Consider the following 25,041-nt stretch of genomic DNA (forward strand, 5'->3'; position numbering starts at 1 on the left):
CACTGGTGATCTCATTTGAAGTGGGTTTTCTCTAAGCAAACTGTAAGACAATTTTATCACAGGCAGAAACTGCACCTTTGCCTGGTAGCCAGGGTTTTCTTGAACTAGACTACTCATCTTCTCACGTGTACTTGGACCTAAACAGCACTGAGTCCTTCTGTCAGGAGTAGTTTTGCACCCAGGTGAGCAGCTATGTCTGCCAGCTGCCAGAAAGCCAATATAAACGAGAGGGGGTGGGAGGGGCAGGCAGCGTTTGCTTATTGCGAGGGAGGAAGGGTAAGTGAACTGTTGCTAGGCAATATGTTTCTGGATGGCAGATCCTCTGCTTTGCTAAGTGACCAGAGTAATTATTTTTGGCAAATCTATGCAGTATTCTGTGGGCTGTCATTGGCCTGCAAAGAAAGAAATGGGTGTAGAAATATATAAAACATATTTGATCCTTTTATGGAACTGGAGGTTTGCAATAATTAGTCATCTGGCACACATACACTTTCCTTTGCCTATCTGTTTTTTCTTCTGCTTTTCTGAATTGGTTACCTTGGTGTGAATCAGGGTTGTTCTGATCCTCCTCTAAGGTCTTCTCCGGCTGCCATTGAGATGTTTGATCCATGTCATATTTGTTGGCATTTCCAGTCAGAATGATGGAAAACCAATGAGCCAGTGCTGCTCTTGGATAAGCTGCAGCAGCAGCAGGTGCTAACAGTGTGAATTGATAACAGCCACTTAAAAACCCAGTGCCCTTGCCAGCTTTCTCCCAAGCAGAATTGTGCTGTGCTTGCTGCTGGCTGAAAGGAGTTCTTCCAATCAACACTGAAATGAGAGATGGAGATAAATAGCTCTGACCTTTACTCATAGTGTCTGAGTTAAATGAAGAAACATAAAAATACACTTTGAAAAATTTTGGTAACATTTTCAACAGCCATTAAAAGCTGATTGGGACCCTGAAGACGAGGACTTTGCTTGCTTGGTAATCCTGCTGAAGAGTCTGCAGGGCATGCCCTTTAAACTTTGTGCCAGAGACATGAACCCTTGTTCTCAGACTCCAGAGATTTGGTGACATTTTTTGAGTTGAAAAGAATTCTGAAGTAAAAATTCTATAATATTTCTCTAATGATGATGCTTTTTCATCATAAGGACTACAAGACATAGTAAATTAATGTGCTTACTTATTATCTCTAGTGTTGAATATAAACCTGTGACTACCACTTGTACTGAAAACTTAAGAATCCCCTAAATACAGCTTTTTTTTGTTCAGCCACGGACTTGAAACTCAGCTTGGGTTCATGGAAGGGGTGGTGTGGTAAGTGGTTTTTTTTCCTTTACATTTTGTTTTGTTTTGTTTTTTAAATAAGGGTTTTTGAGAAATCTGGGAATAATTTTGAGGTTTAATCTTCAAAACCCGGAGAAACTCAGCCATTCTACTTTCCTTTGTGGGAATATTTTTTAACGCTTCATTTGAACTTGAAAATCAACCCAAATCTCAGGGACAAAAAAAAAAAAAACCAAAAAACAAAAAACAAAAAACAAACAAAAAAACCACCCAAAACCACCAAAAAAAAAACCCCAAAAAAACAAAAAAAAAAACCACAAAAAAAAAAAAAAACAAAAAAAAAACCCCAAAAAAAACCCCCACAAAAACAAACAAAAAACACCCAAACATTGAAAGTGAAGAGAAGGTTTGTATAAACAGCTGACAAGCAGAACTAATTTTACTCAGCCTGTTCACTTGCATTGCTGTGTGAGGCGCTGTTCTCTCATTCTGTGCTCCATCCCCCATCTTGCCCATTTAAGCAGCATATTGGTACTGCCAATCCCAAATCCTTCTGGAGAAAATCCCAGTGCAACCCGGGGCACTTGCAAAAGACATGGTCAGGAGAAAGAGGTGAGAAAATGATGCCAGGAAGGGCCAAGTCACCACCAGAGTGTCTGGGAAAAGTGCTGCCACAGGACATCAGCCTTGTGTCATTTATTACAAGGTGTGATCCTTGAAGAGAGGATGGGGTGGAGCCGGGGAGAGATTTCTTTTTCTTGACTGAAGTTTGTGCTTGATCATTTAGGCTGGTGTTGTGGTACAGTTCCCCTTGCTAAGGGACGGAAATCAATCCCAAGTATCTTAAACAAAAATAGGAAGATGTAGCACAGTGTAATTACCTTTGAAGCATGTATTTTTTTCTGCTGCATGTTGCTGCTGGTATAGCTCTGGCTAAAAGAGCTTGCCTGGAGCATCAGCACTTCTTTTTCATCTGCTGCTTTGTTCTCAGGGGGTTTTCTGTAGTTGCCAGCCTTAGTGGAAGAAGATCAAATAGCTCTGGCAGCTCTTGTAGCAAGGTAGGATGTCATTTAAATAAAATGATGCACATGTATGGTGTAAGCCAGCCTCCCTGCTGAGAGGGCATAACAAACAATTAAAGAGCAGTTTCCTCTGGGGATGAATAGCTTTTGGGGAACTATTTCAGTTATATGTGAATTATATATGTATTACTAGGGACAAGTGATCTCGTAAAGTGAAACAGCTGAGAAAATCCTCTGATGACACTGTGTGTAGTCACTAGGGAGCTTCCCTGTGTTTGCTGAAGATGGGGAGAACTTTGAGTGAATTGCAATTGATTAAAAAAAATCCAAGAATAATAATTGTTCCTGGTTAAACAGCAGAATATGATAAATTTCAATAAAATAATCTGTTTAATTCTAGCTTGAAGACAGAGCAGTTTACATACAGTTTACTGACTGCCATGCTGCTGTCCAAAGAGGATATGCATCAAAGCCAAAATCCAATATTAAATCTAATTGCATAGAAAAGTCACGGAGTAAAGAGTGTGTCTCTTATTTACCGGAAAAAGGAGTTAAATGAGGGATAAGGGAACAAAATAGAAGAGATGAGAAAACTACTGTAATTGGCACTCATCTTCTTGTGAAGAAGGAAATTTTCCATAGGTGACTCTAGAAGTTGCAATATAGTGTTGGGCCATGGCCCTATATACATTGCAGAGGAAAAGCAATTGAGGTTTTATGCTTACAACAGCTGATGGCTGCTAAAGTGGTGACTGTGAGAACTGCTCAGTGGTATAGCTACTGAATTAACAGCAGGAGTCCTCTAAAGAAGTTTTAATGTCTTTTGGTAAAGCGCCCTGGTATGGGTTGCTATCAGAGATGTGCAGAAAAATTGAAAGGGAGGTCCCTCCAAAAAAAACTTTTAGAAAAATACAAATCCTGCAAAAGCTTTTCTGAAGTACTCTTTGAAGCTGCATCTGTGGGAACAACAGAAGAAAGGGGACATTTACTCCAGACCCAAGCTGTAGATGAAAGGAAATTGAAAAGTGGTTTGACATTTTTAAGTGATGAGTAATATTAAGAAGCTTGACCCTGTAAAATAAGAAAGCTGCTGTTTCAGTGATTGTGGAATTGAAGACTGGAATTTGAAACAGATAAATGGAACCACTTTTTATACAGAGCTTAGCTCAGTACAGTGCATTAACTTGTGTAATTCTTTATTATGTGAAGGGCTCTACAGGACTCTGAGAGGAACACATGTGAACAAATATATATCCGTCGGCATGAGTATTTTATAGAAAGGGATATAATTTCCTGTAATTTAGGGCACAAGACTATTATTTTGAGAAAATAGCAGAGGAAAAACTTCCCTGACAGGCAGCTTTTTCCATACTATTGTGTACTGTGTATTACACAATTCTTTGGGTCTTTACTGCATACTTTACTGCGTCTTTATGGCAAGTTTTTGTTCACTGTCAGCTCTGGGTTAGGTTACACTGTCAAGTACCTTCTGTTTCTAGAAACTAAGAAAAAAATGACAGTTCACCTGTTTAAGTTGAATAGCCTTCTCTGAGAAACACAATGTGCCTGAACAATTAGTTTATCCTTGGGTGCTTTCTCATTTTTTGATAGCTACAAAGGATTCTTCAAAAATTTTCACATGATCTTCATGCTTGTAGTCTGATATGCAACCATTGCATGTTAAATCATTGCTTCACATTTTTTAAAGATTAAATCACCAAGGATTGCCTAGATAGAGCATTTATTATGATGCTATTTTGGCATTAGTGTTTAATAACATCTGTCTGCCTGAAATTTAGTTGTTCATGGGAGAATTCAACCAGCATTTCATTCTTTTGATTGTAGTGTGGAAATGAACACAAGTCACAATATAAAAATAAAAATACATGCACTTTCAGATCTGACTTTAAAGTCTAAAGCTTTCATCTACCAGAGAGCACTATAGTGCTCTCTGCTACTGTTGTCGTTTCACTGAACTCTTAGAGATTTTTTTATTTTATGGAAAGCTACTTGGCACATCTTGCTTAAGTGTGTTCTTATTTGCTTTCTTCTGATCAATACACTCTATGACTTGCAACGCTTTGAAGTAAGAACATTTCAGCTCATTTAATCTCTTACGTTGATGTTAACTTATGATTGTTTCCAGTTTTTTCAGCAAGAACAGTCTTCTGTTGCTTTATCTGCTGTACTTAATGTTTGAAGTCTTCTATTTGCAAAAATCCAACTTGAACTGCCTCCTGCAAAATACCTGAAAGACCTTTTTTTTTCCTAAAGTATATTTTATACCTTTATGTTGTACATATGCAACAATGTCTACACAGTGATCAACTCTTATGAGTATTCTGAATCTTTACGAATATTTTGTTTTGAGACAATTTTCCAGATAGTGTCCTTCTGTTATTGATAGAAGAGACTGAGAAATTATATCCTAACCAAGTGCAAAGGTATGTAGAAGTTGTAAAAATCTCTAATGGGATTACATTTAATCACAACTGTGAACAACCTGGAAAAACACACATTTATTCTTGTATTAGTCTGTCAATTTCATATGTGAAGTTTGAGCTGAAAATTTTTTATTCATGAAATTAGTGTGTATATAGTGTTTAATGAAAATTAAGCTGTACATGAGGAAGGCTGCTTTTGAACATAATTGAAGATCATAATATGGAATCATAAAAATATTCTTATATAACCTCTGTAATTTTATATAATTATTTTGATTTGTTTTTATTTCTGGAAAAATATAAATCAGCCTTCTCCTTCTCCAAAAGTTTACATTATTCTGTCACTTAAAAGTCTTTTTTACAGACTTGGAGTGAAAAATATTTTTAATTTAAGAAATAAAGTTAGATTTTTGAGCATGTCCATGCATAGTAATTCACAATTATTGAAGCAGTTTGATTTAATAGACTATATCTCTCTAAGAATAAGAAGCACTCACATTACAGTGCACAAGCTCACAAGTCAGAATCCAACTGCTTCCAGACTGAGAAGCTTATAAAAAATGTGAAGTACTCTAATAATTTTAAATTACTCTATATTGCACATTTTCAGGTCTCTGATCACCTCCAAATTCAAGTGCTTATAAAACTGCTCCAATAATTTTAAATTGCTATGTGCTGAGTGATTTAAAATTGTTAAAGTGCTTCAAATTTTTTAATAATTACTTTAATTTAGAAGTGAGTTGAGCAATACTCCAGTATACTGTCAAGAGATTATTAAACTGATGCAAAAGTTTGTCACCTGGAAAGAAAATCAAACAATTTATTTTAAAAAAGGAAAAAGAAGTGGGAGGAGGAAGAGAGAGGGCAGAGGAGCAGGTGTAAGAGGAAGTAACATGTTAGTGGTGAAGAATACAGGATGAGAAGAAAAAAGGAAAGAACCCAAACCTCACAGAGTAACAGGTTTGTTAGTTGTGTGAGAGGTAGGACTTCAAAACTTGGGGCAGCTGCCCAAACATGGCCATAAAGCTCTCTTTAAAGTTATTACAACACCACCCAGAAGATTAGATCAGGTTAATAGTGACAGAGGAAAAAGGTCTTTGCAGTTTAGGAAGACACCTGACAGACACTGCATCCCTTAGGCTTTCAACATCTCTGCTGTTAACAAGGCTGGTATGCAGACGCACGTTTTTTCCTTAAAATTCCTTACGCTGTAAAGTTGTGTGGCATGCTTACGTTGCAATTATCTGTGTGAAATAAACAACTGGTTATTAACTGATTTCTGAAACAACAGTTACAAGAAGAGCATTTCTTCTTAATAAAACACCCTTCCCATAATGACATTTCTTGCTCTTGTTATATCCCAACCCATCATATTATTGGATTTTTCTGCTAGAAATTTGTAAGAAAGATACAAACTTATTAAACACAGCAAATATTTAATTGCCATTGAAGTAGCGAAATTTGCACTTCAGATGTTTTCTCAGCTGATGCAATACTTTTTTGGTTTTAATAATTTGACTGGAATGTTGACATATTAATGATATCCCTAGCAGGAAGAGACCTCTCTATAAATAGTAAGAGAGGTGAAATATGTACTTGTAAACAACCAAACCAAACATACAGCTATCAGTTTCATATGAAATTCTCATCCAAGTAGGAGTGCTGATAGGATAGCCTTAGCTGAATTACCTTGTATGAATATGTATGTTTCCTGGATGCATCCTTGCTACCGATCCTCAGAGCCTGTTCCAGGCAGTTTTGACAAATACAGCCTGTATTCAGATTTCTGAAATACAAGAAAAAATATCCAGGTCTTTCTTCTTGAGAGATATCCAAGCAAGTAGTGGAGTTAGTTGGCTGCGATGATCCAGGAGGAGCTGGCAGGAGCGCAGAAAGGACAAGGACAGTGTTGGCAGCTGGGGCTTAGAAGGCAGAAAGGATGAGACAAGCTGCCATTTCTCCCTCTGTTCTCTTTTTCTTTTTGCTATGGGAAGGACAGTGTTTTGTTTGGTGGGAGTGTACTGTGTTTTCAGTACTTGCTTTGACCTTTAATCAATATTGATTGATTTTGTGAATACCTGAAGTCTCTGTCCTCTGTCTGGCTTGGCAAAAGTAAAGCTGAAAGGTGCTACTATCTTTTAGTTACTGAAAATACCATAAATACATCAAAGAAAAAAACCAAACAGTGCTTTCAAGCCCATATGGTAACTCTGGCATTATCTGAGATGGGTGCCTAAAGGGAAACTTTTTATTTTTCAAATTCAAGATACAGAAGTGTGACATTGAAAGTATATTGAAGAGGGACTAGATCGCCTTAGAAAACTATAAGCTCTTTCACAAAAAGTAAACAATTACACAGTTCAGAGACCATCGACTTGCCTTCATTTTAGGCTCATTTTAAATTGGTGTAGAGAAAAAATTGAAATCAGGCTGTATCTCCTTTATGATAGTGTAGGTCTGTCTTTAGTTCACTCATGAGAGAGATAATTCAAGAATTGTGTTGACTGTCCCTTTTTCTACAGGAAACAATTTGAGAATAAAAATATCTTTCCTTATGGCCATGAAAAAAGAACACTTCAAAAACTACTCAAATGGTTAGTCATACATTTGGCCTTTAAAGTACTGAACAAAAAGATCAATAACCTGATTTCCTTTTCATCTGCCTGGACTGTGAAGCATACACCTCTTGCTTTGTTTATTGTGTAATGAAGGAGGTAAGGCAGCGTTAGCAGAAAGAAAAGATTATCTCCCTCTGGTAAATATATTGATGTTACAGACAGAGGAACATTACAGCACAGAGAGTAATGAGAAATTTGACTGGTTTTTTTCCTTTCCTTCCTTTCCAGCTTAGCACTGCTGCATCCCAATGAATTAGTTGCTACAAAGAGAAGGAACTCTTTAAAGACTGGCAACTGAGAGCATTTACAATTAACTGAATTGATTAACCTTTACAAATGCTGTTACTCTACAAGGTGTTTTTTCTTCCTAGTTGAACAATATGCCTTATTGATTAAACATAGTTCTTTATGGTAGCACTGATTTGTCTATGGTTTCTCCAGTCATAAAGCTGCCTGTAATAGCTGCTGCCTGTTCCCTTGGAGGATTTAACACTGGAGACTATTGGTTGACTGGAAGATGGAGACTGATGCAAACACTGAAACAGGCTGCTCAGAGTAGTGGTTGCATCACCATTCCTGGAGATATTTAAAAGATGGGTTTGATGGGGAGCTAAAGGATGTGGTTTACTGGTGGCCTTGGCAGTGCAGGCTTAGCAATGAGACTCAGTCTTGAAGCTTTTTGCCAACTTAAATGCTCTTATGGTTCTGTGATTCTGTATGTGATATGATTATGTAAATAGCTTTCCATGTCTTTAGTGTCAAGAATCACTCTGCAAAAGCAGGACAAGGAAATTTGCAGTCCAGCTGCTCCTATAAAGTTAGGGCTTGCTGAAACAAAGAGAGTTATCCTTTCTATGATATGTAAAATACCCTGCAAAAAATGTATTTTCTTGTCTAGCTGGGACATGACACAAAGCAAGGATGTCACTCAACAGCTAAGCATAAACAAGGAAGGGACATTATTTGTAACAACATTTATGACCTAGGTTATGGTATTTTTGTGTGTGTTCATCACATGGGAATTAGGCAATGGCAAGATTTTGCTTTCTGGTGACATATGGTTTTAAATCTCTTTGAAAGCTTATTTTGGTGGGAGTGTGATAGGCAGTGGATTGGCCTCCCTAAAAGAAAGAGCTCAGAAGTATCACGATCTCTTGGAAGATGCCTAGTGGGTTCCCTTCTAACCTTTCAGCCTGTGAAGTTTCAAGAGGATGTGTGAAAAATACCACTTGATGTCTCATTCTTGTTTTTGGAGAAGGGGTGTGTGTGGGATTCTCGTGATTATGAAGGCTAATGACAGGACAGGCTGTTTCTCTAGAAATTCATCATTCTCTTCCCAGCATTAGTGTTCACCTGGGAAAACTCTCAGCTTTAAGAAGGGAAGAGTAGAAATTTAATTTCCCTGCCAGCACAAGCTGAGGCTTCTTCTGTACAGTCTTTGATGTATTATGAATCATGCTGAATTACACATGTTGTTCTACCATTTGCTTTTCAGCTCAGCAGGGATTGAACAGAGAACGCCAAACTCATTTCACTGAGAAATGTATGTGGGTTCAATGAAATGTCCTTCACTGTGTAAAAAAGCCCCAAGGCTTTATTTATTTACATGAATCGCTAAGACGCAGGATTTTAGCGACACTTTTCCAGATTTTCAACAAAACACTGGCTTGCCAGTAAAAATTGAGGACACATAGAACATGAAGTGGCTTAAATTAGACATTCTTTCAAATGTAGATAAACTGGCTTGAAGAGATCTATATTCTAATGAATATTGACAGGGAAGATGTAAATAGTGCACATATACATAATGTTTGTATATTGGGACGTGGTAGCATGTACATATAATATATTAAACATATATTGCCAAGTATTTAATGGTTAATACGAGGAAAGTGATGTCATTACATGGATCAGAGAAACAATGGTGGCACTCAGCCATTTCTTTCCTGAATAGCTGCTGTGTTTTTAAAAATAAAAAATCAGGGAGCTGCTGTAGCAAAATCTGTAGCATTCACAGCATGACAAACAAATTAGAAAACAGCAGATGCAGCACAAATTAAGATGTATTTAGCACAGCAGCCCATCAGATGTGTGAAAGTCTTTTGTATATCAGCTTTGCAAGGTTGATGTATTGCACTTCAGACAGCTGATAATGAACCCTTCTAGCAATTAGAGGTGGAAATACTGAGGATTTGAAATTGTGCTGTTCCCAGTGGGGGCAGGGGGGAAGGGGGAAAACCCTTAGTGAGAAATTTACTGCTTTGTGTGTGTGCACCGAGCAAAACAAAGCAAATGTTTCAGTTTATGCACGTGTAGATTTTGAATTTCTCATTTATATTTTTTACACTTAATGCGCATGTAATAATTATTTCAGGGTTTTGTAATTTAAAAAATGTGTATTTCTTTGTTGAAATTATGAATTTCATGGCTGATACAATCTCTCTTGGTTTATTGATGCTTTATGTGATGCTTTATTTTGTCATCTGATGGGAGGACAGTAATCTCACTTAGCCATAACCCTTTTAATGGTTTAAGTAATTTACATCTTTGCACTTCTATTGAAATTTGCTTTTTTTTTTTCCCTTCAGTGTTTCTGTTATACTTCTTCTTTCTACCTCCCTTTCCATAGCCAAAAGCACAGTTTATAAACCTTGATGGAAGCTTTACGTAAGTAAAGGTAGCGAGTTTGAAGCCCAGACTCTGTTCCGTGCTTGATCCTCCTAGATGCTGAGTGCTCTCAGCTGCAAGGAGTTGCAATGGAAATGGAGAGTACTTAGCAGCTCACATGACTGAGCCCCCTGAGGAGAAGAGCATATTACAGCAGAGCTGGGATCTATTTGCTATATAGATAATAATAGTTTCCACTTATATAGGGCCTTTCATCTGAGAATCTCAAAATGCACTACAGATTATGGATGTGCTACAGCAGTGACTGTGCTATGGCTGCACAGAGATTTGAAACTGAGGCAGGCATTAAAGCTCCTTGTTCCTTGTGAACAAAAGAACGTATCTTAGTGCACCCTCACCAGGCTTATTACTACCAGGCTTTAAAAAAGTAACAAATGCTTTTTCTGTGAACTAATTTATCTACTTATGAACATATCTGTGAACTAACATATCTACTAACTCAAATTAGGAGTAGTGGTTGCTTAAAAAAGCTCTTCCTTGTGCTGGTGTGTGTGGCTGTTTTTTTATTATTATTAGACATGGTATTTGTACTCCCCTCTCCCAGCTGCCCTACTGTTTGAAGGTGAGTGCCTTTTGAGGAAACACACCACTGACATCAGACTGGACAGCAGAGAAGCTCAGGATGGAAGCATAGCCTCGTCACAACCCTCTGCAGAGCAGTGTTGATGGCAATCACCATTTCCCACAGGAAGGGCAGCAGTTGGTCTCACCACTGATATGTGCAGAACAGTGGTATCGTGAAAATGTTCCAAGCGTCTCAGTCCCTATGTTACTATTATGCAACCAGAAGACTGAGCCTTAATTACATGAACTATGCAGACCTCTGCAGAGGGAGGCATTTTATGAAAACTGTGTTCTTGTACATTGTAGAGACTGGATAATGCCAGGATACTGCACTTGGAGGCTGTGGGGGAGACGTGAGGGATCTTGGGCAGGAATGATGGGGCCCCTCTTCTGTCATTCAGCATTGCATCTACATTCATAATTAAAACTTGCAGCTGATGACAAAATGAACAAAAATTGGGTTTTGACTTCTACTTATGTTTATTTATTGAAGGAGAAACTTTCCATCCTTGCTTTGTGTCATGAAAGACAAAAGGAAGAGAACTGCTGATGTGAAATGATATATTAGTGGTGTGAAACCTGCCTGTCTATCTGATGCTAGACTGGTCCACTGTCCAGTCTAGAAACTGCCTAGAAACTGCCACTGACTAGAAAACTAGGTCTGATTGGTTGAACTAGGTGTGGTACCTGCTGTATTTTTCTTTTACTTACTGTTCTTTTGGCTTCTGGGTGCTAATTATTTACATTTTAATTGAAAATGAACTTTAATGACACTTTTCCCTTGTCCATAATAGGCTTGAGGATAGTCTGGTATACACACAATTTTGATGTCCTGTTTCACAAATTCTGACATCGAATGTATCAGTCTATGAAGCTTCAGGAGGGAATTCTGTTAAGTTCCATAAGCAGTATAATCTGAGATTCTGAAAGTGGAAAGGTTGATAAACTAAATCATTCCATAGCAATTTCGCTGGTGTTATTTGTTTGAGGGGTGAATAAAATATCTGCTATGTACAAGTCGTCAGACACACCATTTGGATTGTATATCAGGGCTCTGAGCAAAGGGTAAAGGGCTCTTTCCATCAGCAACAGTAGAACTATAATCCTGTCGTGGCTTTCAAACCATAGTTTTTGACCTTCATTTCGAAGTGGTATAATACTAGTAGTTATTAACAGTGATCACTTGGTATGATAGTTTTTAAATTAGACCAGACTGCCGGCAAAAGCACTCTGATTGCATTTAATCAGGAAATGAGGATGATTCTCTCTGGGCAAATGAGTTACCTTTACATTACTAAAAAAAATAAAAAAGCAATCAGGCAAGATTCTGTCAATTCCAGTTCTTGTTTATCAAGATCCAGAATAACAGTAATGTCCAATACATAAACATTGCCTAACTCTTTTGATTTTATGAAGCCATGGTACAGAATTATTCCCCAATGCAGGCTGAGTATCACTGTGACAGAGACCAAAATGGTAATAATCTGGGTCATACATAGTTCAATTTTTATACTTAGTATTTTTTTTTCTGCTGACTGTGCTCCGAATGATTATCTTAATTTCCAGCTTTTATTGCAAAGATGTAAATAAGCCATGGCAGTTGATTCTATACTAATGAATTAAATGTTAGAAGTTTTAATAATGGCATCATTCCTAAAGTAGTTATAATTATTATGGAATATTAACAAGTAGGTACGTATGTAAAAATGGATTTTGCTTGTCATGGGTAAGTTTTCTGCAGGCATAAGAGAGAAATTTATTATTTTGGGTGATTTTTTTCTATCATTTTATTTTACTGTCCCTTGAGATTGCAAAAATGCAAGACTTATTGCTGGTGAAGAAACACCCCAGGATTTTTTCAATAAATAGTTGTAGAAAACACAGAGTTAGGAGCATGATGGACCAGGTTATCAGAATAAGCAGTAAAGATTTTGCTTTTAGTATTTTGTCGTTGTTCTGAGATGAGGCTGGAGAATAACTTAGGGTCACATTAAATAGCTAAGATTCTTGAGAAAGTATCAAGTACATGTAGATTTGTAAGTTAATTTTTTTTCAGCAGTTTACCTTCCTTTCTGAACCTGAGAAAAATGAAATTTTTTGCAACTTTCCCTTTTTCATATCCATTATATCAATGTCAGAACATTTTCCTTTTGATCACTAGCAGCATTAGCTCTGAAAATTTGTGAACAATTTTAATTAAAATATGGCAAGTTTTAATCTGAGTGGTTTGCATATTTATATTTTGTCTGTAACAGTGAAGGTAGAGAAGGTTTATGTGTGTGCAGTGTGCTCAACAGCATATCTTCTGGTAAAAGTTGTCAAAAAAGGCCCACCATATAACATTTCTAGTGCACAACCTCTTTCCTACTTAGTCAATGATAAGCCTTTGAAAGGGCCATTGCTTCCCGTGAAGAAAACTCAACAGTCCATCCTCTCATTCTGATGAAAATGCAGACACTTAATGTACTTTATCCTCCACAACTGCAAATAGCTAATCATAATTAGGAACCCTGCTGCTGGGAAAACTGCTCACCCTGGCACTAAAAAAAAAAAAACAATCACTGAAGCTGCAATTTTCCTTTCTCGTATTCTTCAAATCTTTCTAAAGCTAAGTGTCTACACAGTTTGCCTGAAAGTAACACATGGACTCCTGCAGAAACAACTTTTCCATTGACCCATCAGTGCTTCCAACTCAAAACATTTTTCTGCTTTCTTACTGTAAATGAAGGACTAATTGCATATGATCCATTGTCCACTCTTTCCCTCTTGGGAAGTGCCTTGGCATGAGACTAGAGTATGCATTTATTTCACTCCTATTTTTCTAATTTCTTTGTCTTGCTTTACAGGTTTTTAAAGTAAGTTTTATTCACTAAAGTATCAGGAATATTTATACATGACCTGTTCTCTGAATTTGCATTGTCTCTCTTTTAGTCTTTCTGTTTTATGTGGGAAGCATAGAGAGTAGCTATCTGTTTCTTATATATGTGAGATTTTGTGCAAATATACATATCATACAGTGTGTACACAACTATGTTGTTCTTCTCATCTAAATATTGGGAGCCAAAAATGGACGCTTGAAGCCAGTAGTAAAAATTTGGAAAGTTATCCAAAAATTATATCTCTGCAAGTAGAACCTTCTACTTAAAACAATGGTTGAGGTGTTTAGGAAGGATTCATGATACTGGAAAGATAATAATAGTTTGAAGCACAGTCAAGGAGAATTCACTCCTGCTGGACAACAAGTCTTATGAAATTCCCCGTGCCACTTGTAATATGTAAGCAAATGTAAAACATTTCCTTTCAATATTTGTCTCATTCCCTGTGTTTTCAGTTATAAGTCACAAAAATCTGTTTTGTCTCTTGTCTATATTGCATGCTAGAGACCTGTGCCCCACACACTGGCTTGTAAATGATGTAACTCCAGTCAGTGTGTAAGTGTGGGAACTCTGAGGCAGATGTGCACCCTAAGTCTTAAGAGAGTGTTTGCTGCACTTTGAAGCAGTTCAGCAATATTTATGACAAACCCCTCTTTTGAATTTAGGCCATTTTGGGGGTGTAAGCTGGATGCAAGTGCCAGCTTGCTTTGTTTTCATGTTCCTGGTAAAAGATGCTTTTTTACTGGGGGGAGGGGACCCAATAAACTAAATGATGCATTTTTTTCCTGCCATCTGCATTCTTGTGACATTCTATTGAATTTGATTGGCATGCCATTAGCTTTACATTATTTAAAAGAAATTCCTGCAGTATTTCCAGCGCAACCAAATAATTGAAAGACATGTCATGCAACATCTTGTTTTAATGACATACATCACCATTCACTACCATTGTAATGACATGTCTGCCACTTAAGATGTCTAAACCAATATCTGTGGTTTTCCAGTATCACCCTATATTTCAGTATACAGAACAAAAGATTTTGAAATTTTGTTATTTTTTCTGTTGGGGGAGAGTGTAAGGAAGTTAAATTTAACCCTTCAAAACTGAGCCAGGTCATAGAAAATGTCACTGTTTATTTGAATTGCATAATTTATAGTTTTTTCTTTATGTCATCATGAAGGAGTCAAGACCAAAACAGGAGGACAGTTTAGCTCTGTTAATTTACTTCATGAGATCCCAGTACCTAAATTTCATATGAGCAGGAAGACATGATAGTTTCCCCCTCAGACTGAATCACAGAATCACAGTATTATCTAGGCTGGAAAATACCTCTGAGATCACTGAGTCCAACTTATGAGCTAGCACCACTTCGTCAGTCAGACCATGGCACTGAGTGTCACACCCAGTCTTCTCTTAAAAACCTCTAAGGACAGTGACTCCAGCACCTCCCTGAGCAGTTCTTTCCAATGCCCAATCACTCTTTCAGTGAAGAACTTGTTCCTAATGTCCAGCCTAAATCTCCTCTGGGATAGCTGAAGAGACTCTGTCCTCTCATCCTGTTGCTGGTTGCCTGGGAGAAGAGGCTGACCCTGACCTGGCTACACCTTCCTTTCAGGGAGTTGTAGAGAGTGATAAGGTCCCTCCTGAGCCTCCTTTTCTCCAGGATAAACACCCCCGGCTCCCTCAGCTGCTCCTCACAAGACTTCTGTTCCAGAGTCTTCACCAGCCTTGCTGCCCTACTCTGGGCATGCTCCAGCATCTTAACATCCCTCCTGAATTGGGGGCCCAGAACTGGACACAGCACTAGAGGTGTGGCCTCACCAGTGCAGAGTACAAGGGAAGAATGGCCTCCCTGCTCCTGCTTTCCAAATTTGTTTCCAATTTTCTTTTCCAAATTGCTGAAATTCTTGCTTCAGGAGCAGAATTTTATGACAGTTGACATTTGTCTCACAGCTTTATTAGTGCTCTAGATTAGAACTTCTACTCTAGGAGAAAAAAAGGGGAAAAGAAAGAAGCTTTCAGAAATGCATCTTTATTTAAATTTAATTTTTAAGGAAGTTTTGTTGGTTTTAGAATCTGCTATTCTTCAATAATTTGTTAAAAGATTTTGCAAAACGTCATGCTCTTATGAAGAAAAGCACTGTGGAATTAAGGGAGTTGAATAATGTGTCTCAAAATATGTACTTGAAAATTTGAAAATATCTGGATTTGGGGTGGTTTTAGTTGGGGGTTTATTGTTTGTTTGATTTTTGGTTTTTATTTTCATATGCAATTAGTTAAACTGAGCATTCCTTTAGAAATACTCTTATTAGGAAGTTGTAACCTGGGAAAAGTGAGTTCAGAAGTAACGCAAACTGGAAGGACTACCAGTAAAATCCTTAACTGTTGTTTTTAATGGGTGTCTTGTTCAATGTTGTACTTTTCAGGGCAGAGAAAAGAAACTAGTAAAATACTCTGTTAAAACATTCTGATGTGACACGATGGTGTTTGCATTGTCATGATGTTTTCTTACTCCCATTTCATATTGCAATTTTCATCAAATTATGGTTTCCATTAAAGCATAAGAAAATGAACAAAATAATATTTCTGATAGCCACTCTGCAACATTGTGACACACAGTTTTGCCTCCTCTCATCCCATATGTACAAAGCAGTGGTACTTGCCTGTTATTGGACTTGAACTTCTTGGGTGAATGTCACAGGTATGTATCCTTTAGTACAAGCTTTTGGGTTTACATCTCAGATTTAGCTAAATCAAGCATAAAAATAAGTGTAGCTGATAGTTCCCTACTGATAGTGTTTACGAGGACATAAAAATATGTACATTATTTCTTTTGCTCTTCACTGTAGTTTGTGCACATTGACTTCCTTACCTTCTTTTTTTTTTTTTTTTTACGAAAATGCTAATGTTGGAGAGTCCTTTTAGGTTTTAAGGTACTCTATGTCATGGAATGAGATTTTTAGGAGACTGAATACTAGTATACTCAGCAAAAAAATGAAAGCCAGCATGTACTCTATGGATATCATTATATAATTTTAAGTGGTCTGTGCTCTGCAGATCAGAGCTGCAATATTTAGTTGTAAATGCCTAAACACATATTTGTCACTTTTTCCTCATTTTAAAGGAAATTAGTCAAAGTCTAAGGTCTAAGGGCTGATTTTAAATATCTAAGGTTAACAGCAGTAATTGATATTCTCAACAATGCAAACCTTGTTGAAATTATTCTGAAATGATAGTTAAAACAATAGCAGTAACCTGAATGCAGAAGGAAATGTTACTTTTGTTTCTAAAAACTCTGGCAGTGACATCAGGGCTTGGGTTGAACTTGTCTGTCACTGAAAATTTCAGAACTTATAAAAATGGGGACATCTAAACTGTGAGTTCAAAATGACACTGAAAGAGGAAGAAAATGTTCAAAATATCTGCTTTGTAATAGATGAATTAGTCTTTTCTGGAGTGGGTGAAGGGAAGGATCCCCACTAAAAATCCTCCAGATCAGGGATGGGGTAATCTCTAAATTGCAGAGATTGATTTGATGAGTGAACTGTTAGATGGATAGGAAAGTGGTGGGAAGTTCACATCCAAGGGGAAGTGCCCAATGGCTCAGAGTCCCAATGGACAGGTGCATTGACAAATGACACATGTTGCTCTCAGGGGTCTGTATTGGGACCGCTGTGAGCTAGTACCTTCATTAACATAATAGATGAAGGTATTGAGTTCACTCTCAGCAAATTTGCAGAAGACACCAAGCCGAATGGTGCAGTTGGAATATCTAAAGGATGGGATGCCATCCAGAGGGACATGGACAAGCTTCAGAAGTGGGGACAAAGGAACATCAAAGGCTTAACAAGAGCAGGTGCAAATGCTGCACCTGTGTTGGACAACTGCTGGTGGTATTGACACATTCTGAGGGATGAACGGATGGAGAGCAGCCCTGCTAGAAGGACTTGGGGTGCTGGCGGATGAGAGGCTGGCCATGACCCAGTAAGGGCCAAACACAACCCAGAAAGCCAAACATGTCCTAGGCTGCATCTAAAGCAACATGGGCAGCAGGGGAGGGAGGGAATTCTGCCTCTCTGCTCCACTCCAGTGAGACCCCACCTGAAATGCTGTGTCTAGTTCTGGGTTCCCCAACACAAAGAGGACATTGACTTGGAGTGAGTCCAGATAAGGGCCACTGAGATGATTAGAGTGTTGGAGAACCTCTCCTAAGGAGAAAGCCTGAGGGAATTGGTATTGTTCAAACTGGAAGAGAATAAGCTTTGGAGGTGATCCAGCTGTGTCTTTTCAGTACCTGAAGGGACTCTAAACAAAAGAGGGAGAAAATCTATTTACAAGAGCATGTAATGACAGGACAAAGAGGAGTGGCTTCAAAATAAAAGCAAAAATGTTTATATTAGCTATTAGGAGGAAATTAGTCACTGTGATGGTGGTGAGGCACTAGAACAGGTTGCCCAGAGAAGGTGTGGATGTCCTAATTCTGGTAGTGTTCAAGGCCAGGTTAGATTTTCTCAGATCAGCCTGGTCCAGTGAAAGGGGTCTCCATGCTTGGCAAGAGAGTTGAAACTGGTTATCTTTAAGCTCCTTTCCAAGCCAAACCATTCTTTCTATGAAGAGGAAGCTGTTGTGGTTCGACACTGGCCAAATGCCAGGCACCCATGAAAGCTGCTCACTCACTCCTCTGCTGCAGCTGGACAGAGGAGAGAAAAAATTAATGAAGTGTTCATGAGTTAAGGACTAGAACAAAACACTCCAAGGGCAAAACAGGCTTGACTTAGAGATACAAAGTGAATTTATTACTAAAAAATCAGAACAGGATAATGAGAATTAAAATACACCTTTAAAAACACCTTCCCTTCACTCACCTCCTCCCTCCTTCCCACCAACAGTGTAAGGTAAACAGGGCATGGGAATTTGGTCCGTTTGTCACGGAGATTTTCTTCTGCTGCTCAGGGAGAGCATCTTCTGCTTGGGTCCCTTCTCATGGGAGAGAGTTCTTTGCAAACTTCTCTGATGTGAATCCAATCTCACGAGCAGCAGTCCTCCCAAAACTGCAGTGCCATGGGTTTCCACAGGGTACAGTCCTCCAAGGACAGGCTGCTCCAGCCTGGAACAGGGGCCCTCTTGCTTCACTGGCTCTCCCACTGGATCACAGCCTCCTTCAGGCATCCACCTGCTCCAGTGTGGGCATCTTCCCCACAGATCTCTGCATCCCCCGTGGATCTCCATGGGCTGCAGGGGCACAGCTGCTTCACCGTGGTCTCACCATGGCCTCACCACGGCCTGCAGAGGAATCTCAGCTCTGGCACCTGGAGCACCTCCTGCCCCTCCTTCTGCACTGACCTTGGTGACTCCGTGTGGTTTCCCTCACATTTTCTCACCTCCTCCTCCTCCTCTTTGACTGGAAGCAAAACCCATGACTTTGTTTTGATTTTATTCTTAAATAGGTCATCACTGAGGCATTACCAGCCTCTCTCACTGGCCCAGTTTTGGCCAGCAGCATGTCCATCTTCAGAGCCATCAGCCATTGGCTCTGCCAGACATGGGGGAAGCTTCCAGCAGCTTCTCACAGGAGTCACCTGTGTAGATCCCCCCCTCTCCCTCCTCCCCTGCCACCAGAAAGCAGGCCATGCAAAACCAACACAGAAGAGCTTACCCAGGGCACACCAAACACCATCAGATGGCTACAGGAGGCCACATACCGGTGAGAATCTGCCTGGTCAACACATGCAATAGAAGTGGGCTTGAAGCCTGGAAGTAAAATTTAAGAAAAGCTCATGCTCTTCCTATTTCTGCTTCCCTGACCTGAAGGTTTGTGGAAGCAGAGGTGATGTTTATTGTCCTTGCACTCACCTAAGCTTGACTTAAATAAGGTATATAGTTCTTTACTTTTTAAGTGCCTAGGCAATGTATCATGCCAAAATGCATGATGATGATGAATACAGAAATATGGATTCACAAAACATTATCTTAAATGGTCACAATCAATGTAGTGAGGATTCTGGTGTTTCATTTCAGAATCACAAAAGGAAGAGATGCCTCCAACACAAATGTTCTAAAATTCAACTCCAGGAAAGTCTATTATTGCTAGAGAAAACAAGATAAGACAAATCTAGCACCTCAGTGTCAGGTAACTTTCAATTCTGAAGGAAACTTTTGCGGTTTTTAAAGTTGAAATATTGATCTATAAGCATATTCTCCCCCCAACAGTTTTGCAGAGTCAAAACCAACCATTTCCTTAATATTCAACTTTATTATAATAAGCCCATGTTTGTTTGTTATTTTGTTTACTTTTATAATACTGATTTGTTTCACTGTTTCATTTCTAATTTTTTATGTGTCTTGGTAGCATCAGGGCAAGAAAGGCCTGATCTTGGAATGATTATTCATATTATTATGTAGATGAAGAAAGCCAAGTGAAGAAAAGGTCACTGTAAGCTTTTCCTTGATAGGTTTACAAATATTCCAAGCAGCATTTTTATAACTTCAAGTGTAAATATTTGCATATTTTCATTTTTATTAACTATACAAACACTTAATCTTGAACACAAGTATAATCTGAATAAGAGAAATCTACGTCTGAAGTTTTTCAGACCATGTAGCTTTAGGACTCTTTCTCTAGTCCCTCTCAAGCAGCTGTTTGGAGCAGGGACCAAAGCATTGCCATTCTCCTGTCAAAAACTTTCATTCCCACAATTGACTGAAGCTGACACTTCTGAACTTGTGCTTGCTTCGGTCAGGTCCACACAACCATGGGATGTGAAAGCTCACTCTGTGCTATTGAGAGTTGTTGGGTATAATGGGAAGAAAAAGGGTTTCAAAATAAAGATTTTATAACAATAAAAATCAGCAGTTAAAGAGGGAATAAATTTAAGGAGGTGTAGGTTTGCTTGTGATAATGATTTCTGCAGGAATCAGTGTAAAATGTGGGTAGATTTTAAAAGGCATCGTCTTGCATCTTTGCAAGAGGAAGAAAAAAGTTGTCAAAGCAATACAAATTGAATTATTCTGGTTATTGCATTTGAAAATTAATTATAATTTTAAATTTATCTCAACTCAAATCATCTGATTGAAATATATTCTAATTCAGAGTATGCACCCATGAATGAGAAACATGATGAAATCTCAGGATTAGATTTCCTAACTGGCAGGTGTGTCTCTAAATGGTAAAGATAGTTTTGAACATAATGGTATTTGTAAGTATTGGTCCTCAATAGATTTAGTCTGAATTTATTCCCAAAAGTGAATTGTGAAGGTTTTTTATTAATACCACTTTCAGGTGGTAATAACAGAAGTGTGACTTTCCAGTTTGGTTGCACTCCTGATTCCCTAGAACAGTGTGGTTGATGATCTTGAACTAGGAAGTCTGAGCAGTTGTGGCATAACTTGAATTGTTTTCTTGTTGTTACTGTCATGTTGCAATATTTGCATCACACTAACTTGGTGAATAGAACACCAGATATAGCTTTTTCTTAAATAATTTTATTTTCTGAGGTTTTTTATGTTGACGTACAGCATTAAAGGCAGGCCATTTAATAAATCAGGGTTAATATTTTCCACTGAATTATACTTCTTTTTGTAGTTTCTCTAGTTCCTAATAAAATATATACATGGTTGTGAAATCTTTCTTGAGATATTGAAGACTGATTTATGGATAAGGGTTCTTTTCTGTACCAAAAGAACCCCTTTGTGATAAACTGTTTCCAGCCAGATAATGTAGAGTTAGTAAGAGGTATCATTATTATGACCTTACTTTATTGTTTGCCACTTTTTATTTCATTGTTCACAAATGGGGAATTTAAAATATTTTTATTGAGTGAAATAGAGTAGTAATTAATCTTTCAGACCTCAGATATTACTCATTCATTTTTCACAGCATTTTATCAAGGTCATCATAACTCCATATTGTAGGTGTTAATACTTATAACTTGTGGGTTTTGTGAATTTTAAAGGTATGTAAAAAAAGACGAGTATTTTAATTGCTTGTCACTCAGCAAAATTGCAGATGAAATTGCAGGCTAGCAGAAGATGATGGTGGTGATAAGTCCTGAGTGAATAAAAGTTCTTGCAGATGTGAGTCTCATAACTTTATTTCCTTGAATCTCAGTGGAAAAAAGAACATGAAATACATATCTTCTGCAATGAAATAGTTTTCTTTAGCCTATTGCAAAAATATGGCATGCAGTCTTTAGTTCAGTGATCTGTAGAATCAGGAAGAGATGAATTTTGTAGATTATGATAGGTATTGTGAATGTGAAACTTATTACTAAAAAAAATTCATGTGTTGAGAATGAATCTAAGACAATGTTTTTATATTCTGAGTTGGATATGGTCCATCAGTGAAAGTAGGCCTATGACACCAGGAATTTTTCCATACCTAAGGTGATATCTTATTTGTCTTTGTCTATTAATACCATTTCCATCTCGCTTGTGTTTGTCTTCATCCACACATTAATCAGTAAATTTGTCATCTACTGCTGATGAAAATAGTCTGACTGATAGACAGTACTGGCATGTGACAAACATGAATCTGAGCAATGGACTCTGCTCAAGTTTGTCTGATGCTGCTTACGGATCTTGATCAGGACCGGACGGAATTTAACATTATGAACCTGTGCATGGAGAGATTCTGTTACAGATCTGTCATCAGCCTCTAGTCACCGTGCGTGAACTATTAACACAAATGATGTCTCAGAAAATAATGTCTAAATCCTTGCATGCCATCACTCTCAAGCACACTTTCTAAGGGAGGTTGCATGCCCTAAAAGGCTTTACTCTCATATAATTTGGAGACATTGTGTATACTACAGAACTCAGGGGTTGTCACTTAGTGACTGAAGGTCACTTCACTCATTCTGCTATCTATCTTAAACATTTCTTTTCCATATCCTCACTGATTTCTTGTTTGTTGTGGTTTAACCCCAGGTAGTAACTAAGCCTCACTCAGCACCTTCCTCACATCCCCATAGCAGAACAGAGGAGAGAATAAGAAGAGGGAAAGTGAAAAACTTGTGGCTTAAGATAGACTGTTCAATACAAAAGACATGCAAAAAGGTGAAGCAAAACAAGGAATTAATTCCCCTCTTCCCATGGGCAGCCAGGTGTTCACCCACCTCCAGGAAAACTGGGCTCCACCATGTATAATGCTTACTCGGGAAGACAAACGCCATCTGAGTGTCTCCTCCTTTCCTCTTCTCCCCACAGCTTTATATGCTGAGCATGGTCTGGTCTGGAATCTGCCCTTGGATCACTGAAGACAGCTGTCCCTTCCCAGGTATGTCCTCTCTCAACTCCTCGTGCATCTGCAGCATGGTTGCTGGTGGGGTGGGCCGAGGAGCAGAAAAGACCTTGGCTCTGTGAAGCCCTGCTCACCAGTAATAAAAGCATCCCTGTGTTATCAACACTCTTTCCAAGACAAATACAAACCATAGCCCCATATGAGCTACTGTGATGAAAATTAGCTCTATTCCAGCTAAAACCAGCACATCATTTCATGATACATGCAATGAGGTTTATGGCTGTCACCTCTCGGATAAAGGAGATGTTGGTTGCAAGGAAGATTAAGATCAAAGCTTGCCTGACTGCAAAGGAAAAACTGTATTGTTGAGAAGAGAGTAACAAGATCATAGAGTCATCGAATAAAAACTGGTTGTGGTAGAAGGGGCCTTAAAGACCATGTGGTTCCAAGCCCCATGCTATGGGCAGGGAGACCTCCCACGAGACTAGGTTGGTTGAAATCCCATCCAACCTGGTCTTGAGCACCTCCGGGGTGGAGCATCAACAATTTCTGTGGGCAACTGGTTCCAGTGCCTCAGTGCCCTCTGGTCTGGATCACCATATATATTTGTCTTTTTAATCATTAAATGGAAAATGATCAGCTATTTTTAATATATGTTATTAGCATGTTCTTCTACATGCATGAAACTATTCATTAAGGAGAACAGAAATACACCAGCAGATGAACAACCTCTGAGATAATCTTGCATTTGTTACCTTTAAAAGTGAAGAAAATGTCCTTTGTCATTTTTGGTATGGAAATTGTTAGATAAACAAGAGCTTATATTGAGCTAGCTGGAAAAGTTGAACTAATACCATTCAAATATGAGCTTAATTCCTTTAGTTTTGAAAGAGGAAATTACATACATGAATCAAAGCTAGTCCCAACTACAGTAAATGAAATTAGTCTTCCTTACAACTCTAAATTACTCATATAATGCAAGCAATCCTAATAATCCTAAACACTAATCCTAAATATATTCAAGAAATAAAATTGAAAAAATAGAAATCTGCATGAAGAAATATGGAATTCCTTAGGATGGAGGAATGCTTACATTGCATCAACTACAGGACAAAAAAAATCCATCAGAATTTTTTATCTGATATGTAGTATCTGATACTTGAAATGATAAGCAACATTCTTCAATAACTCAGTTCAAAGTGTCAGTTAAGGTTCCCACTAATAGAACTGTAAAATAATTTTGACTGTGGTTAAATGCAAGATCCACCTGGATTATGTAATTAATATTCTATGCAAACATTTATTACACATTTGCAGTTCACATCAGACAGTAAGGGTTAGAAATCCAAATAAGTCTGAAGCAGTTCATACAATCACAGAATGGCTTGGATTGGAAGGGACCTTTAAAGGTCATCCAGTCCTACCCTACTGTTCTGGTAAGAGTTGTCTTTCACTAGATCAAGCTTCTCAAAGCCCTGTACAACCTGGCCTTTAATGTTCCCAATGATGGGGCATCCATAGCTTCTCTGGAAAACCTGTTCAAGTGCTTCACCATCCTCTTTGTAAAATTTTTCTTCCTCATTTCAAATGTAAACCTATCCTTTTTCAGTCTAAGACTTGCCCTTTATCTTGTTGCTGCAGGCCTTCATGAATAGTAACCCTCCACCTTCCTTACAGACCCTGTTGATGATGGAAAGTAGGTCTCCCTGAAGCCTTCTCTTCTCCAGCTCTTCCAGACTTTTGTTGTAGGAAGGGTGTCCTAGCCACTTGTTTGTGGACCTCCTCTGGATTGATTCCAAGAGGTCCACATCTTTCTTGTGCTGAGGACCCCGGGGTTTAACACAGCACTCCAGGCAGGTTCTCACCAGAGCAGAGCCAGGGGCAGAGCTGTCTCTCTTGCCCTGCTGGCCACACTGCTTTGGTTGCAGCCCAGGTTTGGATGGGGCTGCCATCAGTGTACTGATGACTCATGTCCCATTTTTCATCGGTGTATTGAGTCTGGCTGAGACGGAGTTAATTCATCAGGAAGAGTATCCTGGGTGAGCATTGTGAAAAGCCTTACAGAAGCACAGACACATGACATCTTTCATTGTTCCTTGGCATCCTGATGCAGTCACCCCATGATAGAAGGTCACTAGCCTGTGTTATGTATTTATCTTCAGTGTAGCCTATTACATTTATCACATAAGTACATATGTATTTATGTTAAATGTAGCTGATTACAGGTGGACTACATGCTATTAGATTTTCCATAAATCTCTGTGCCAGAGAAGCAGAAGTGAGATGTGTTTTATTACTGAAGAAATCCATACATAGCACT

The sequence above is a fragment of the Prinia subflava genome, chromosome Z (genome assembly GCF_021018805.1).
Source record: "Prinia subflava isolate CZ2003 ecotype Zambia chromosome Z, Cam_Psub_1.2, whole genome shotgun sequence".
NCBI classification, from domain to species: Eukaryota; Metazoa; Chordata; class Aves; order Passeriformes; family Cisticolidae; genus Prinia; species Prinia subflava.